Source organism: Elephas maximus, chromosome 9, assembly GCF_024166365.1.
Source record: "Elephas maximus indicus isolate mEleMax1 chromosome 9, mEleMax1 primary haplotype, whole genome shotgun sequence".
Classification (NCBI taxonomy): Eukaryota; Metazoa; Chordata; class Mammalia; order Proboscidea; family Elephantidae; genus Elephas; species Elephas maximus.
The window spans coordinates 53,674,208-53,686,065 of NC_064827.1; the positions used below are offsets into that span (position 1 = coordinate 53,674,208).

The following is an 11,858-nucleotide window of genomic DNA, read 5'->3' on the forward strand; positions in this document are numbered from 1 at the left end:
TGCATGTGACTTTTCCTTTTACCTTAAAAATAATATAAGCTCTCAACAATAGCAACATGTTAAGAACATTTCAGTTTCTACTATGATCTTTTCAATACCACAATGCACCCTCTCTGCAGCGTATATGAATGCACCAGTTTCAATACAAACTCATCTCATGTATATACGTTAATTAAAATGTTGTAAAAAGACACATCCTTTCATTTTACTTCAATAGCCAAATTAAATGTTCTTTAATCTGTGGTTGTTGATGTGTGAACTTGTTTTCTCCTTCTAGATTTCAGCTCCCTGATATAAAAAATTCGGAGACAATGCCAAGGTCACAAGGGAAGCTGCTAATCCTTCCGGGGGAAAGAGCCTACTCCTTTTTTAGCCGTTTCCCAATTTGTTGGTTTATTCAACTATGTCTAAAAGGGACTTACATTATGCTTTATTTTTTATCACAAAATTACTAATTCAAGATTGTCCTATGTTGGGATAGGATGTGTTTTATTCCGGACTTCATCTTATAGAGGGAATAGGAATATTAATTAAGACTTGGGAGCATAGCCGCAGACTTTGTAATTGCACAATAGCATAGGTATTTCTATTTGAGACACCCTGGTGGTGCAGTGGTTAAGCGTGCCGCTGCTAACCTTTTGGTCAGCAGTTTGAATCCACCAGCCACTCCTTGGAAATCCTATGGGGCAGTTTTGCTGTACTATAGGGTTGCTGTGAGTCAGAATTGACTCGATGGCAGTGGGTTTGGTTTTTCAATTATTTTCGTTTGACATATAATCTAAAAAATCCCTGTACTTAAGACCACCACTCAACTTATTCGTGATTGTACCCATCTTTAACGTCATTATTAATTCTTTGATTTTAAGGGGATTCTTTCTAATACATTAAATGTTGGTTTTATAGAAACAATCCACTGTGTATTAAGTGCTTATTATGCACCAGATATTTCTATACACATTATATATAATTTTCCCAATAATCCTATGTTTATTGTTTCCATTTTACAGGCAAGGAAATGGAGGCACAGGAAGGTTAAGTATCTTGCCCAGGTTCATGCAGGAAAAGGCTAAGTTAAATTTCACATCTAATGTTGCCTCTGATATCCGTGATCTTTCACTTATGCAGAGTCATTTAAATGGTTAAATATATTTTCTTCTCTAAAAACTTAAATTTATATTATAAATTACATTTTGACATCAGTATATTTTAATCAAAAACATGAAACTGCAATCTAAGTAATCAGACTGTTCACCCGATTCTGTTTCTGCTTAGAAACTAATAAGGATTTCCTTCCATAAAATGTATTCATTGGAATAAAACCCACTTTTCAGTCCTTATCTTCCAATGTTCTCTTACACCAACTGTGCTTTTCCACCTTCTTGCTTCTGCGCCTTAATTTTCAACTGAAAACCGCTTTCTCTAGCTATTAAGAGTTCAGCCCTAAAGAAATCTTCCTAACAAAAGCTCTTTTAATCATTTATGTCAAAATAACTCTTCTTTCTTTGGCAGCCAGGAGGAGGAGCCAGGGCTGGTCGAGGGTGACCACGAGAACGGCGCCATTGAGGACCTGGAGCTGGAAGCGATCAAAGCTCGAGTCAGAGATGGAGGAAGGAGCTGAAAAGCTAAAAGAGCTGCAGAACAAGGTAGAGAAGCAGAGGAATATGAGTCCACCTCCAGGCAATGCTGGCCCAGCCATCATGTCCACTGAGGTGAAGATGGAGCTGGATGCTCATTCTATCTGTGTTGGCAATGTGGACTATAGTGCGACAACGCAAGAGCTGGAAGCACAGTTTGACGGCTGTGGTTCAGTCAACAGTGTTACCATCTTCTGTGATAAACTCAGGGGCCATCCCAAAGGGTTGCACATACAGAGTTCTCAAACAAGGAGTCACTGCGGACCTCCTTGGCCTCAGATGAGTCCCTTCTTAGAGGAAGGCAAATCAAGGTGACCCCAAAACGAACCAACGGACTAGGTATCAGCACAACAGACGTGGGTTTCCCATGACCACACTACCGTGCCCGGACTACCAACTACAACAGTTCCGGCTCCAGTCTACAGTGATTTCAGCATTAGGCCCCAGGGTTGCGTCTACAGGGAACAGGCTAGAGCGACATCATGGTATTCCCCTTATTAAAAAAAAAAAAAAAAAGTGTATTAGGAGGAGAAAGAGGAAAGAAGGAAAAAAAAAAAAGAGAAGATCGCCTTCACGGAATTTTTTTTTCTTTTTTTAAAGATATATTGTGGAAGGAAGGAGAATCCCATAACTAACTGCTGAGGAGAGACCTGTTTTGGGGAGTAGGGGAAGGCCCAGGGAGTAGGGCAGGGGGCCGTTCATTTGCTCTGGGGGATTCACCATGAACATGTCTCAACTGTGCAAGCTGTTCCTGTGTTTCCCTGTCCTGCTTCACCTCCCGTAGGGGCTGCTCAAGGATAGGTGGGCATCAGTGGTAGGGTTTTTTACCCAGGGCTCTGGAAGGACACCAAATTCTTCCGCTTATTACTTCCCTCCATCGTCTCCCTGCCTTTCACAGTCCCCTCCCACCTGCTTCCTGTTCTGCCAGGTCTGCCACCCAGCCCATCCCTCTTTTCTGGTTCCTGCCCCTTCAGATTGCCTGGTGATCTATTTTGCTTCCTTTTGTGTTTCTTTTCTGTTCTATATTCTTGTGCTTCATTGTTGTATTTCATGTAGTGTATGGGAAGAACATGGGCTTTGAAATTATACCACTGTGGCTCAACATTCAGTTCTAATCCATTTTACGTCGCTTTTCTAAAGATCAGTGTCTCCATCAGTGTATCAGTTAGCTACTGCTGTGTAACAAATCATCCCAGAACACAGTTGAAGTATATTTTATTGTTGTTAAATGTATGAGTCAGTCAGGGGGTTCTTCTGGTCATACCTGGGCTTACTTATACATCTGGAATCAGTCTTGTGTCATGGACACAGCTCTGCAGATCCTGACTGGGTTCTTCTACATTATTGGTGGTTGGCTAGAAATAGGATAATCTACAATGGTCTCAGCTAATAGAACTAGGCTGTTTTCCTTATAGCCTCTCATCTTCTAGCAATATAGGTTCAGCCTTTCAACATGGCAGTGAAAGAATTCGAAAACAGAGCAAGTGGAAGCAAATAAGGCCTCATGAGGCTTAGGCTTAGAATACAGTCACTTCTGCTGCATTCTGTTAGCCAAAGACTAGTCACAAGAGAATCTCAGATTCCTTCAATTGGTAGGGGAAGTAGACTCCACTTCTTGATAGGAAGAGCTGCCAAATTCAGCATAATGAGAACATTGCATTTCAGAGTTATTATTAAATACAAGACTTACATTATTAAATATAAGAGTTATTATTAAATTCAAGAGGTGGCATATGATCAGGAACTGATGGTACTGACGGAAGAAGTCCAAGCTGCTCTGAAGGCATTGGTGAAAAACAAGCCTCCAGGAATTGATGAAATATCAATTAAGATGTTTCTACAAACAGATGCAGCACTGGAGGTGCTCACTCGTCTATGCCAAGAAATACGGAAGACAGTTTCCCAGCCAACTGACCGGAAGCGATCCATATTTATGCCTATTCCCAAGAAAGGTGATCCAACTGAATGTGGAAATTATAGAACAATATCATTAATATCACACCCAAGCAAAATTTTGCTGAAGATCATTCAAAAACGGCTACAGCAGTATATCAACAGGGAACTGCCAGAAATTCAGGCCGGTTTAAGAAGAGGATGTGGAACCAGGAATATCATTGCTGAAGTCAGATGGATCCTGGCTGAAAGAGAATACCAGAAGGATGTTTACCTCTGTTTTATTGACTATGCAAAGGCATTCGACTGTATGGATCATAACAAATTATGGATAACATTGCGTTGCAAAGAATGGGAATTTCAGAACACTTAATTGTGCTCATGAGGAACCTTTACATAGATCAAGAGGTTGTTGTTCGGACAGAACAAGGGGATAGTGATTGGTTTAAAGTCAGGAAAGGTGTGCGTCAGGGTTGTATTCTTTCATCATACCTATTCAATCTGTATGCTGAGCAAATAATACGAGAAACTGGACTATATGAAGAATGGGGCATCAGTATTGGAGGAAGACTGACTAACAACCTGCGTTATGCAGATGACACAACCTTGCTTGCTGAAAGTGAAGAGGACTTGAAGCACTTACTAATGAAGATCAAAGACCACAGCCTTCAGTATGGATTGCACCTCAACATAAAGAAAACCAAAATCCTCACAACTGGACCAATGAGCAACATCATGATAAACGGAGAAAAGATTGAAGTTGTCAGGGATTTCATTTTACTTGGATCCACAATCAACACCCATGGAAGCAGCAGTCGAGAAATCAAAAGACACATTCCATTGGGTAAATCTGCTTCAAAGGACCTCTTTAAAGTGTTGAAGAGCAAAGATGTCACCTGGAAGACTAAGGTGCACCTGACCCAAGCCATGGTATTTTCAATCGCATCATATGCATGTGAAAGCTGGACAATGAATAAGGAAGACCAAAGAAGAACTGACGCCTTTGAATTGTGGTGTTGGCGAAGAATATTGAATATACCATGGACTGCCAAAAGAACGAACAAATCTGTCTTAAAAGAAGTACTAATGCTCCTTAGAGGCAAGGATGGCGAGACTGCGTCTTATATTCTTTGGACATATTGTCAGGAGGGATCAGTCCCTGGGGAAGAACATCATGTCTGGCAGAGTACAGGGTCAGCTGAAAAGAGGAAGAACCTCAACAAGGTGAATTGACACAGTGGCTGCAACAATGAGCTCAAGCTAATGATTGTAAGGATGGCTCAGGACCAGGCAGTGTTTCGTTCTGTTGTGCATGGGGTCGCCATGATTCGGAACCAACTTGACGGCATCTTACAACAACAACAACATACATTTTTGCCCCCTATAGTAAGTCCACAAGATATACTAAATGGATGCATTACAGAACTACATAATTTAAGAGACTTTCTGAAAACAGGTTCTGAATACATTTTAATAATAATATAGAATTAAATGGATACATCAACTCAAGATTATATGTAATTCAAGTTCTGTAAAGTATACAGTAAAATGAAAACTGAGTTAACAGCCATGAAAACTTTAACAATTTTTCTTTAAACTCCTAAGTTTCCTAATTTATATTTTTATGCTGTATAAAATGTGGGAATTTTAAAAGGAGGTTTTTGATCATGCTCAATATATAATTTGTGCAGGACCATTATTTTTGGCAATAGAGTTTCTTTTATGGGAGCAAAATAGAGTATATAAATTCAGCATTGCATGCTGGGAGAAAATCAGTATGGCTACACACTTCTCATGCTTCATGGGTTTTTACTGTAATAGAAATCTACAGGAACATAACACCTTCGAACTTCACTGCCTCAAGGTGTCTTAGACATGATGAGAATGCATTCCCATGAGTTTTACTTGCTGAAAGAAGGCACACCTAGTGTTTAGTAGCCAAACAAATGTGCCTACTTTATATACAACTTTAGAAGGTATCTTGTCAGAGAGCTTCAAAACAATAATCTTCATAAACCAGTATGCCCGTTTTAAAAATAAGAAAATTAGAGCAAGTTGAATATACCTGCGGCTATATATGCAGTAAAGCTCAGAGCTAGGATTTGAGTCGTATAAGAATGGATAAAATTTCTCTTATTCAATGTGAGAATATACTCTTCTATGACAATGTAACCCATAATTTCCCTAATTAATCCCTGAGGTGGTTCTTCAGTGTTTCCAACATTTGACTGCTATTTTATTTTTTACATGTCACAAGCAATTTTTATTCATGTCAAAAGCAATTTTTATACATGTAAAGAAATACCCATGCTGAATGTGTTATGTATAATATTTAAACTTTTAAAATTACTGTTGTAAAATCTAAAATAGTTCAAAAACTCTGAGAACAATATGGAATAATATAATAAATATCATATATGCAGCACCTGGCTCTGTTGTATCCTCATATTATTCTATATTTGCTTTAGTCATGGTTTCTTTCTATAGAAAGTTCTAAAATCTTCTATACATCCATTACTTTTATCTTCTTAGAGGTAATCTGCTCTCATTAATTCAATGTTTATCATTTAAAGTTAGGTTTTCTAATGTTTCTATATATTTATTTATCAATGAAATAATTTAAAAAAACAACCCACAGCTGTCAAGTCAATTCCAACTCGTAGCAACTGTATAGGACAGAGGAGTCTTGGTTTCCAAGACTGTAAATCTTTACAGAAGCAGACTGCCGCATCTTCCTCCCGCAGAACAGCTGGTGGGTTCGAACCTCCAACCTTTTGGTTAGTAGATGAGTGCTTTAACCACTACACCACCAGGGCTCCTTATTTATCAATAAACATATATATGATTTTTCACTTTATATACATGATATCATATTACAGGTATTACTTTTCAAATTGCTTTGTTTTGTTTGACATTATATTAGTGTCATCCTTATACAATGTGTTGCTCTAGTTTATTTTCACTGCTTTACAGCAGTCTATTATATGACTATATCACATAATTTATTTTTTCTCCTATTGATGAAATTTTTTTTTCCAATTCTTCCTTTTTTCAAACAATGCTCCCATGAACAGTCTTGAACGTACCTACTTTAGTACATGTGGAAGACTTTCTCTACCAGAAAAAAGCTGCTGAGTGGTAAGGAATATACATCTTCAACTTTAGTAGCTATTATCAATTTACAATTCATTAGCTGTATATGAGAATTCCTTTTCTCTGCAATTTTCTTTCTAAATGAAGTTATGTGCTTTTTTCTGATCATATAATGAAACCAACAATCTATTGTGTTTCCTTTTTCCTCGTGGCTCAGTATAGTACTCAACTGTGGTAACTGCCAGACTCCCTCTTTATCCACATCATGGATTAGTCTGTATATTAGGAAGGAATTGTATTAGCTCTTCCTCGATGGTTTGCAGCAAAGAAGAGGTTTGTTTTCTGGGAAGGTAGAAATCAGGAATGTTGAGAATGGGCACCTCTTTCTGCTCTCATAGTGAGGGAATGTTTGATTACTTAAAGGCCAATGATATCCAAGTAATTCCTCTGCAAATAGACATACAAATCTCACAGGGAAAGGCTCTTGGTATTTTGTAGTCTGGGAGTCACTAGTTAAACATAATCCAAACACAAATTCACTGGCATAGAGTTGATTCCAACTCATAGTAACCCTACAGGACAGGATAGAACTGCCCCATAGGGTTTTTAAGGCTGTACATCTTTAGGGAAGCAGACTGCCACACCTTTCTTCCACAGAGCAGCTGGTGGATTCAAACCACTGACCTTTTGATTAGGAGCTGAGTACTTAACCACTATGCCACAGGGCTACTTATCCTCAAAGTTCTATATATTAAGAAGCTTGTCTTCTCTGGGAAGAGACACCTTTGGTCTTTAATGTGTTACGGTCCAGGAGCTAGCAAATTTTGTCCTCTGTTCCTGCACCCCAAAAGTGATACGCTTATTTGTCCCTCATTCTCTGATTTTAATCTTCCACATAGCATTAAGTTTGCCTGATACGGTAGCAAAACATTAACCTCTCCAGTTCCAAGTTGCCTTATTTTTACAGCTGAGGTGACTGGGAATCAGAGAGAGAAAGTATTTTCTCAAAACCAGGATCACACAGCCAGAAAGCAGCCAAGCATGGAATGAAACTCAATCCTCCTGCTTCTTTGCAAAATGCTCTTTCTACTATACCATTCTTCCAAAATGATTCTTTTTCGTTTCTCTAGATTTTCCTCTGAGATTGTATTGGTATTTGCTAGACAGAATTGGGTTTGGCAGTGCATTCCTATAATGTTATATAAACATGAACTTTAGCCCCATCATTGCATAGGTCCTCTGTATGTACTATTCTCTCCAGAGAAACACTGGCTTTCACCTGTCAAAAATTACAGCCACAGAATTTCAGGGACCCTCAAAGAGCTGGCTCAACACTCTCAATTTCCAGATGAGACAAAGGTGAAAAATAAAATCTGAAGAGGCTCAATTATTTCCCCAGTGTCACACTGCTAGTAAGTGGCAGAGCCACTATCATATTACTTTTTGTTTTGATTGTAACAGTGAAGAATAAAATAAAAATCAACTACAAAATTCTACCACACACAGATAGGCATAATTAAAATAAAATTCTGCCTGGTTTTGCAGTCTAAGTGCCCAGTAACAGTAGGATAGATCAGTTGTGGTATATTGCTACAATGGAATGCTGTACAACAGTGAAAATAAACAAACTAGAGCAACGCATTATTAATATTCACGAGGGTCACAAATAATGAATTATATTTAAGAATGTATTATGATTGAACAATATATTAGGTGCGTTTTCCAATGTTATCTAATGTTATAAGACATTATGCTTAATAAAGGCATAATATTTTATCATTCAAATGATGCACCTGGCATTAGATTGATTATACATTTATTTGTACACTGCCTGATCCCCCATAGAACGCTCTATGAAAGCATGAAATTTAACTCTTTCACATATAGTTAAGTGCTCAGTAAATATTTTTAAATGAAAATAGAGTGAATGTGGTGTAATTTATTTAACCATTTTTCTAACATTTGAAATTTAGATCGTTTCAAACATTTTGCTCTTAAAAAAATACTTTGAGGAGTATTTCATATGAATTTTTGTGGACATTTTTGCTTTTCCTAAAGTCTGAGAAATTAGTAGATTACAAATTAACATTTTAAGGCTTAGGAACATATTTCCAAAATGCCATCTAGAGACCGCTCAATGTATATCCCTACTAACAGTGAAAAGAGACCATTTCCCCATATCTGCAGTAGTTGTGTGATATGTTTGTGCTCTTAGGAAGAGATGCCCTCCTGCCACACTGCAGACAGGCAGTATAATGTGGAGGTCGAAGGCCCAGGTTCTGCAGTCAGTCCTCTTGGGTTTAAATTCAACTGGGGCATTGATCAGATGTGTGACCTTGGGCAAATTACTTCTCTTTGTGCCTCAGTTTCCCCATCTGTAAACAGGAAAAACAGTAGGGCTGTTTTGAGGATGAGACGTTATAATACATGAAGAATTGAGAACACTGCCTGCCAAAAGTCACATTATTCTGCCTAAATGAGTGAAAACACAGATTGTGCTTTATTATCACAGTAGATACGTATATTTATATGTATTCTATTCTACCACCTACATACAAAGAGCCCTGGTGGCACAGTGGTTAAGGAAGGGCTCAGCTGCTAACCAAAATGTCGTCAGTTTGAATTTGCAGCCATTCCTTGGAAACCTTATGGGGCAGTTCTACTCTGTCCTATAGGGTCACTATGAGTCGGGATGGACTTGATGGCAACAGGTTTGTTTTTTGTTTTTAATCTATATACATATACAGAAACATATACACATGTATATTCTATTTTATATTTTTAAAATGTGTGCTGTGTAGGAAGAATTTGGTGTTTCTCTCTTCTGGTTAAAAAAGGAATCTATTGAATTAATCAGAAACCCAAGCTATGTAATCAGCACATATAATTTTATATTAAAAAATAGCATCCTGCTGATGACACACAAAAAAAGTAATAATTTTCTGGAAGAGACAATCAGGTCAGTGGAAGCATTTGTTTTTTTAACTTTTTTATTGTACTTTAGATGAAGGTTTATAGAACAAACTAGTTTCTCATCGGTTAGTACACTCATTGTTCTATGACATTGGTTAACAATTCCATGACATGTCAACTCTCCCCTTCTCAACACTGAGTTTCCTATTACCAGCTTTCCTGTTCCTTCTTTGCCTTTTAGTCCCTGCCCCGGGGACTCCTTTAGCCTTCTTTTTTTCCATGGGCCTGTTCAATTTTTGGCTGAAGGGTGGTGAACCTCAGGAGTGACCTCGTTAATGAGCTGAAAGGGTGTTTGGGGGCCATACTCTCAGGGTTTCTCCAGCCTCTGTCAGGCCAGCAAGTCTGGTCTTTCTTTCTGAGTTAGAATTTTGTTCTACATTTTTTTCCAGCTCTGCCTGGGACCTTCTATTGTGATCCCTGTCAGAGCAGTCAGTGGTGGTAGCTGGGCACCACCTAGTTGTACTAGACTCAGTCTGGTAGAGGCTATGGTAGACGTGGTCCATTAGTCCTTTGGACTAATCTTTCCCTTGTGTCTTTAGTTTTCTTCATTCTTCCTTGCTCGTGAAGGGGTGAGACCAGTGGAGCATCGTAGATGGTTGCTCACAGGCTTTTAAAACCCCAGAGCTACTCACCAAAGTATACTGGTGAATATTGGTAAAGTATAAAAAAATTATATTGGTAAAATATGCAGAATATTTTCTTTATAAACTATGTTATGCCAGTTGAACTAGATGTTCCCCGAGACCATGGTACCCACAGCCCTCAGCCTAGCAATTCGGTCCCTCAGGGAGTTTGGATGTGTCTATGGAGCTTCCATGACCTTGCCTTGTACAGGTTGTGCTTGGCTTCCCCAGTATTGTGTACTGTCTTACTCTTCAACAAAGTTACCACTTATATGTTGTCTATTAAGTGTATTTCCATCCCCACCCCTCTCCTCCCTTGTAACCATAAAAGATTGTTTCTTTTTGTATGTAAATCTTTTCATGAGTTTTTACAGTAGTGGTCTCATACAATATTTTTCCTTTTGTGATTGACTTATTTCACTCAGCACAATGCCCTCCAGATTCCTTCATGTTATGAGATGCTTCACAGATTCATCGTTGTTCTTTATCATTGGTTATACTCCATTTGTGTGTACGTACCACAGTTTGTTTATCCATTCATCTGTTGATAGGCATCTACGTTTTGTTTCCATCTTTTTTCTATTGTGAACAATGCTGCGATGAACATGGGTGTGCATATGTCTATTCGTGTGAAGACTCATTTCTCTAGGATATAAACTAGGAGTGGGATTGCTGGATCATATGGTATTTCTATTTCTAGCTTTCTAAGGAAGCGCCATACCATTTTCCAAAATGGTTATATCATTTTGCATTCCCACCAGCAGTACATAAGAGTTCCAATCTCCCTGCAGCCTCTCCAACATTTGTTATTTCCTGTTTTATTGATTTGTGCCAGTAATGCTGGGGTGAGATGGTATCTGTGGTTTTGATGTCCATTTTTCTAATGGCTAGTGATCACGAGCATTTCCTCATATGTTTGTTGGCCACTTGAATGTCTCCTTTGGTAAAGTGTTCATTTCCTTTGCCCATTTTTTAACTGGATTATTTGTCTTTTTGTTGTAGAGGTGTTGGATTTTCTTGTACATTTCAGAGATTAGACCTTTGTCTGATTTGTAATAGCCAATTTTTTTTTTCCCAGTCTGTACCTTCTCTTTTTACTCTTTTAGTGAAGTTTCGGTGAGCATTAGTGTTCAATTTTTAGAAGATCCCAGTTATCTAGCTTATCCTCTGGAGCTTATGTGTTGTTGGTTGTGTTTTGTATCCTGTTAATTCCATGTATGAGGGCCTCTAGTGTTGATTCTATTTTTTCTTCTATGATCTTTATGGTTTTTGGCTTTATATTTAGGTCTTTGATCCACTTTGAGTTAGTTTTTGTATATGGTGTGAGGTATGGGTCCTGTTTCATTTTTTTTACGGATGGACATCCAGTTTTGCCGGCACCATTTGTTAAAAAAACTGTCTTTTCCCCATTTGATGGACTTTGGGCCCTTGTCAAAGATCAGCTGACCATAGGTGGGTGGATTTAAATCTGGATTCTCAATTCTGTTCCATTGGTCAATGTATCTGTCATTGTACCAGTACCAGGCTTTTTTGACTACCGTAGCTGTATAGTAGGTTCTGAGTCCTCCTACTTTATTCTTCTTCAATATGCTTTACTTATCCCGGGCTCCTTCCCTTTCCATATAAAGTTAATGATAAATTT

At 38.3% G+C, this 11,858-nt stretch overlaps 1 pseudogene; it reads left to right on the forward strand.

Moving 5' to 3' along the window:
* The first annotated feature begins 1,519 nt into the window (after positions 1 to 1,519).
* Positions 1,520 to 2,135, forward strand: LOC126082605 (polyadenylate-binding protein 2-like; annotated as a pseudogene).
* Positions 2,136 to 11,858: the final 9,723 nt, after the last annotated feature.